A 6,000-nucleotide genomic window follows, 5' to 3' on the forward strand; every position below is an offset into this window, starting at 1 on the left:
CCCAGTCGCAACAGTGATCCCTCTTGTGGTTGGGACTGGTTGAGCTGCGGTTGTCCAATGCCAAACCCATTCCCCAGCACCAGCCATCAAAAACTCATTGATTTGTTTACAAGCAAAAGTGTAAAGTCCTGCTGAAATGTGCTTGATTTCACTTTGGATTCAGACAGTGATTTGCTGATTTGAGACGTGCTCCACTGGAGACTCCAGCGCAGTGATGATTAATGCTGAAATCTGGTTGATTTCACTTTGGATTCAGACAGTGATTTGCTGATTGTAGACTCCCTCCACCGGAGACTCCAGTGCAGTGGTGATTAATCCGTGTAAAATCCTGCTGAAATGTGGTTGATTTCACTAGGGATTCAGACAGTGATGATTAAACGGGACACCTGGTTTTTCTTTGACTTCAATATCAGGGGAGAGCGCGAACGCAGTCCCCCACTACCACAAATTATGCAGTCGAGATTCCCACATTTGGGGAATTCGCAGTGGTCAGCACAGTCGCAGTGCAATGACTGAGCCTCGCCCTGGGTGAACCACCTTCTTGATCATGGTATCTCCCCTGCCAGGTAAGTATGAGTTGGTGGTGACAGAGGCAGGGACGGTATTCCCAGTCACAGCATTTGTGGTGACGGTTCGCAGATGGCACCGTCCTCACAGATCGGTGAAGTTAAAATCAGTGATTTGAGACTTGCAAAACAAAGGCACTATTGATGAGTAAGCATAAGTCACTTGCCAAAAGCCTCAGTCTTAAAAACTATGTGGAGGTGAGACTTGTTTTACTCAAAGCAGAAATCATTTCCAACACCACACCACTGATTCAGGTTACCCTTTCTTTTATTTTCCACAATTTAAAGGGTGCACCGTTCCCGGAGGTGCTGCAATACCGGGCCGATGCTTGGAGTGAACGGAGCAAGCCCCTTTTTCATCTCCCAGAGCTAAAAATCGGCTTAATATGTAGTCCTCGTATAGAGGACATATCAGATATTAAACTGATAAGAACAGATACTACACTTGATCTTAGCCAAAAGGGCGAGAAGCGATAACACCAAACTGTTTGTTTGCAGACCCAACGTACCAGCACATATCTCAATTGTCGCGGTGCGGTTCTTTCAACTGGGCGTAGCAGTCGCTTGCTACTTAACAACCCACTCCCCACGCTGCCCCCGTCCTCAAAAAAGCTAAAATCATTGATTTGTTTACAAGCAAAAGTGTAAACTCCTGCTGAAATCTGGTTGATTTCACTGTTGTTTCAGACACTAGAGACTCCAGTGATGATTAATCACTGTAAAGTCCTGCTGAAAATCTTGTTGATTTCACAATGGATTCAGACAGAGATTTGAGACTTGCTGCAAGGCTCCACTAGTGACTCCAGTGATGATTCCTGCTGAAAATCTTGTTGATTTCACAATGAATTCAGACAGTGATTTGCTGATTTGAGACGTGCTCCACCGGAGACTCCAGTAAAGTGACCATTAATCCCTGTAAAATCCTGCTGAAATCTGGTTGATTTCACTTTGGATTCAGACAGTGATTTGAGACTTGCTGCACTAGTGACTCCAGTGATAAGTAAACACAACTTTGTTTGTGCTCCATTGTCAGGAGCCTCTGTCCAACTACTTTTCTTTTCACACAAGTACATGAGGCTCAGCCAATTGGCAGAGCCTGCCAAAAATATGGTCAACTCATTGTTGTTCCTCTCCACGGAAGTCTTTAGTAAAAGGCGAAAGACTTATGCGTATTGAAGAGAAACCAAAGTCAGTTGCGGAATCAGGTGGCAGGCAGCCTTATATCCCAGTCGCAACAGTGATCCCTCTTGTGGTTGGGACTGGTTGAGCTGCGGTTGTCCAATGCCAAACCCATTCCCCAGCACCAGCCATCAAAAACTCATTGATTTGTTTACAAGCAAAAGTGTAAAGTCCTGCTGAAATGTGCTTGATTTCACTTTGGATTCAGACAGTGATTTGCTGATTTGAGACGTGCTCCACTGGAGACTCCAGCGCAGTGATGATTAATGCTGAAATCTGGTTGATTTCACTTTGGATTCAGACAGTGATTTGCTGATTGTAGACTCCCTCCACCGGAGACTCCAGTGCAGTGGTGATTAATCCGTGTAAAATCCTGCTGAAATGTGGTTGATTTCACTAGGGATTCAGACAGTGATGATTAAACGGGACACCTGGTTTTTCTTTGACTTCAATATCAGGGGAGAGCGCGAACGCAGTCCCCCACTACCACAAATTATGCAGTCGAGATTCCCACATTTGGGGAATTCGCAGTGGTCAGCACAGTCGCAGTGCAATGACTGAGCCTCGCCCTGGGTGAACCACCTTCTTGATCATGGTATCTCCCCTGCCAGGTAAGTATGAGTTGGTGGTGACAGAGGCAGGGACGGTATTCCCAGTCACAGCATTTGTGGTGACGGTTCGCAGATGGCACCGTCCTCACAGATCGGTGAAGTTAAAATCAGTGATTTGAGACTTGCAAAACAAAGGCACTATTGATGAGTAAGCATAAGTCACTTGCCAAAAGCCTCAGTCTTAAAAACTATGTGGAGGTGAGACTTGTTTTACTCAAAGCAGAAATCATTTCCAACACCACACCACTGATTCAGGTTACCATTTCTTTTATTTTCCACAATTTAAAGGGTGCACCGTTCCCGGAGGTGCTGCAATACCGGGTCGATGCTTGGAGTGAACGGAGCAAGCCCCTTTTTCATCTCCCAGAGCTAAAAATCGGCTTAATATGTAGTCCTCGTATAGAGGACATATCAGATATTAAACTGATAAGAACAGATACTACACTTGATCTTAGCCAAAAGGCCGAGAAGCGATAACACCAAACTGTTTGTTTGCAGACCCAACGTACCAGCACATATCTCAATTGTCGCGGTGCGGTTCTTTCAACTGGGCGTAGCAGTCGCTTGCTACTTAACAACCCACTCCCCACGCTGCCCCCGTCCTCAAAAAAGCTAAAATCATTGATTTGTTTACAAGCAAAAGTGTAAACTCCTGCTGAAATCTGGTTGATTTCACTGTTGTTTCAGACACTAGAGACTCCAGTGATGATTAATCACTGTAAAGTCCTGCTGAAAATCTTGTTGATTTCACAATGGATTCAGACAGAGATTTGAGACTTGCTGCAAGGCTCCACTAGTGACTCCAGTGATGATTCCTGCTGAAAATCTTGTTGATTTCACAATGAATTCAGACAGTGATTTGCTGATTTGAGACGTGCTCCACCGGAGACTCCAGTAAAGTGACCATTAATCCCTGTAAAATCCTGCTGAAATCTGGTTGATTTCACTTTGGATTCAGACAGTGATTTGAGACTTGCTGCACTAGTGACTCCAGTGATAAGTAAACACAACTTTGTTTGTGCTCCATTGTCAGGAGCCTCTGTCCAACTACTTTTCTTTTCACACAAGTACATGAGGCTCAGCCAATTGGCAGAGCCTGCCAAAAATATGGTCAACTCATTGTTGTTCCTCTCCACGGAAGTCTTTAGTAAAAGGCGAAAGACTTATGCGTATTGAAGAGAAACCAAAGTCAGTTGCGGAATCAGGTGGCAGGCAGCCTTATATCCCAGTCGCAACAGTGATCCCTCTTGTGGTTGGGACTGGTTGAGCTGCGGTTGTCCAATGCCAAACCCATTCCCCAGCACCAGCCATCAAAAACTCATTGATTTGTTTACAAGCAAAAGTGTAAAGTCCTGCTGAAATGTGCTTGATTTCACTTTGGATTCAGACAGTGATTTGCTGATTTGAGACGTGCTCCACTGGAGACTCCAGCGCAGTGATGATTAATGCTGAAATCTGGTTGATTTCACTTTGGATTCAGACAGTGATTTGCTGATTGTAGACTCCCTCCACCGGAGACTCCAGTGCAGTGGTGATTAATCCGTGTAAAATCCTGCTGAAATGTGGTTGATTTCACTAGGGATTCAGACAGTGATGATTAAACGGGACACCTGGTTTTTCTTTGACTTCAATATCAGGGGAGAGCGCGAACGCAGTCCCCCACTACCACAAATTATGCAGTCGAGATTCCCACATTTGGGGAATTCGCAGTGGTCAGCACAGTCGCAGTGCAATGACTGAGCCTCGCCCTGGGTGAACCACCTTCTTGATCATGGTATCTCCCCTGCCAGGTAAGTATGAGTTGGTGGTGACAGAGGCAGGGACGGTATTCCCAGTCACAGCATTTGTGGTGACGGTTCGCAGATGGCACCGTCCTCACAGATCGGTGAAGTTAAAATCAGTGATTTGAGACTTGCAAAACAAAGGCACTATTGATGAGTAAGCATAAGTCACTTGCCAAAAGCCTCAGTCTTAAAAACTATGTGGAGGTGAGACTTGTTTTACTCAAAGCAGAAATCATTTCCAACACCACACCACTGATTCAGGTTACCCTTTCTTTTATTTTCCACAATTTAAAGGGTGCACCGTTCCCGGAGGTGCTGCAATACCGGGCCGATGCTTGGAGTGAACGGAGCAAGCCCCTTTTTCATCTCCCAGAGCTAAAAATCGGCTTAATATGTAGTCCTCGTATAGAGGACATATCAGATATTAAACTGATAAGAACAGATACTACACTTGATCTTAGCCAAAAGGGCGAGAAGCGATAACACCAAACTGTTTGTTTGCAGACCCAACGTACCAGCACATATCTCAATTGTCGCGGTGCGGTTCTTTCAACTGGGCGTAGCAGTCGCTTGCTACTTAACAACCCACTCCCCACGCTGCCCCCGTCCTCAAAAAAGCTAAAATCATTGATTTGTTTACAAGCAAAAGTGTAAACTCCTGCTGAAATCTGGTTGATTTCACTGTTGTTTCAGACACTAGAGACTCCAGTGATGATTAATCACTGTAAAGTCCTGCTGAAAATCTTGTTGATTTCACAATGGATTCAGACAGAGATTTGAGACTTGCTGCAAGGCTCCACTAGTGACTCCAGTGATGATTCCTGCTGAAAATCTTGTTGATTTCACAATGAATTCAGACAGTGATTTGCTGATTTGAGACGTGCTCCACCGGAGACTCCAGTAAAGTGACCATTAATCCCTGTAAAATCCTGCTGAAATCTGGTTGATTTCACTTTGGATTCAGACAGTGATTTGAGACTTGCTGCACTAGTGACTCCAGTGATAAGTAAACACAACTTTGTTTGTGCTCCATTGTCAGGAGCCTCTGTCCAACTACTTTTCTTTTCACACAAGTACATGAGGCTCAGCCAATTGGCAGAGCCTGCCAAAAATATGGTCAACTCATTGTTGTTCCTCTCCACGGAAGTCTTTAGTAAAAGGCGAAAGACTTATGCGTATTGAAGAGAAACCAAAGTCAGTTGCGGAATCAGGTGGCAGGCAGCCTTATATCCCAGTCGCAACAGTGATCCCTCTTGTGGTTGGGACTGGTTGAGCTGCGGTTGTCCAATGCCAAACCCATTCCCCAGCACCAGCCATCAAAAACTCATTGATTTGTTTACAAGCAAAAGTGTAAAGTCCTGCTGAAATGTGCTTGATTTCACTTTGGATTCAGACAGTGATTTGCTGATTTGAGACGTGCTCCACTGGAGACTCCAGCGCAGTGATGATTAATGCTGAAATCTGGTTGATTTCACTTTGGATTCAGACAGTGATTTGCTGATTGTAGACTCCCTCCACCGGAGACTCCAGTGCAGTGGTGATTAATCCGTGTAAAATCCTGCTGAAATGTGGTTGATTTCACTAGGGATTCAGACAGTGATGATTAAACGGGACACCTGGTTTTTCTTTGACTTCAATATCAGGGGAGAGCGCGAACGCAGTCCCCCACTACCACAAATTATGCAGTCGAGATTCCCACATTTGGGGAATTCGCAGTGGTCAGCACAGTCGCAGTGCAATGACTGAGCCTCGCCCTGGGTGAACCACCTTCTTGATCATGGTATCTCCCCTGCCAGGTAAGTATGAGTTGGTGGTGACAGAGGCAGGGACGGTATTCCCAGTCACAGCATTTGTGGTGAC

The 6,000-nt window shown here is 45.2% G+C and overlaps 10 non-coding genes across 10 annotated transcripts; all 10 read right to left on the bottom strand.

Annotated features, from left to right (window-relative positions):
- Positions 1-410: 410 nt before the first annotated feature.
- LOC144392264 (U1 spliceosomal RNA) lies at positions 411-574 on the bottom strand. The gene has a single exon (XR_013455650.1). It is a non-coding gene; the product is annotated as a U1 spliceosomal RNA (small nuclear RNA).
- Positions 575-850: 276 nt separating this feature from the next.
- LOC144392519 (U2 spliceosomal RNA) lies at positions 851-1,041 on the bottom strand. Its single transcript, XR_013455907.1, has one exon. It is a non-coding gene; the product is annotated as a U2 spliceosomal RNA (small nuclear RNA).
- Positions 1,042-1,643: 602 nt separating this feature from the next.
- LOC144392031 (U5 spliceosomal RNA) lies at positions 1,644-1,758 on the bottom strand. The gene has a single exon (XR_013455418.1). It is a non-coding gene; the product is annotated as a U5 spliceosomal RNA (small nuclear RNA).
- Positions 1,759-2,200: 442 nt separating this feature from the next.
- Positions 2,201-2,364, bottom strand: LOC144392265 (U1 spliceosomal RNA). Its single transcript, XR_013455651.1, has one exon. It is a non-coding gene; the product is annotated as a U1 spliceosomal RNA (small nuclear RNA).
- Positions 2,365-2,640: 276 nt separating this feature from the next.
- Positions 2,641-2,831, bottom strand: LOC144392369 (U2 spliceosomal RNA). The gene has a single exon (XR_013455757.1). It is a non-coding gene; the product is annotated as a U2 spliceosomal RNA (small nuclear RNA).
- A 602-nt stretch (positions 2,832-3,433) lies between these two features.
- Positions 3,434-3,548, bottom strand: LOC144392032 (U5 spliceosomal RNA). Its single transcript, XR_013455419.1, has one exon. It is a non-coding gene; the product is annotated as a U5 spliceosomal RNA (small nuclear RNA).
- Positions 3,549-3,990: 442 nt separating this feature from the next.
- Positions 3,991-4,154, bottom strand: LOC144392266 (U1 spliceosomal RNA). Its single transcript, XR_013455652.1, has one exon. It is a non-coding gene; the product is annotated as a U1 spliceosomal RNA (small nuclear RNA).
- A 276-nt stretch (positions 4,155-4,430) lies between these two features.
- On the bottom strand, positions 4,431-4,621 carry LOC144392520 (U2 spliceosomal RNA). Its single transcript, XR_013455908.1, has one exon. It is a non-coding gene; the product is annotated as a U2 spliceosomal RNA (small nuclear RNA).
- A 602-nt stretch (positions 4,622-5,223) lies between these two features.
- Positions 5,224-5,338, bottom strand: LOC144392033 (U5 spliceosomal RNA). Its single transcript, XR_013455420.1, has one exon. It is a non-coding gene; the product is annotated as a U5 spliceosomal RNA (small nuclear RNA).
- A 442-nt stretch (positions 5,339-5,780) lies between these two features.
- LOC144392267 (U1 spliceosomal RNA) lies at positions 5,781-5,944 on the bottom strand. Its single transcript, XR_013455654.1, has one exon. It is a non-coding gene; the product is annotated as a U1 spliceosomal RNA (small nuclear RNA).
- Positions 5,945-6,000: the final 56 nt, after the last annotated feature.

This window comes from Gasterosteus aculeatus, unplaced genomic scaffold (genome assembly GCF_964276395.1).
Source record: "Gasterosteus aculeatus unplaced genomic scaffold, fGasAcu3.hap1.1 HAP1_SCAFFOLD_23, whole genome shotgun sequence".
Lineage (NCBI taxonomy): Eukaryota > Metazoa > Chordata > Actinopteri > Perciformes > Gasterosteidae > Gasterosteus > Gasterosteus aculeatus.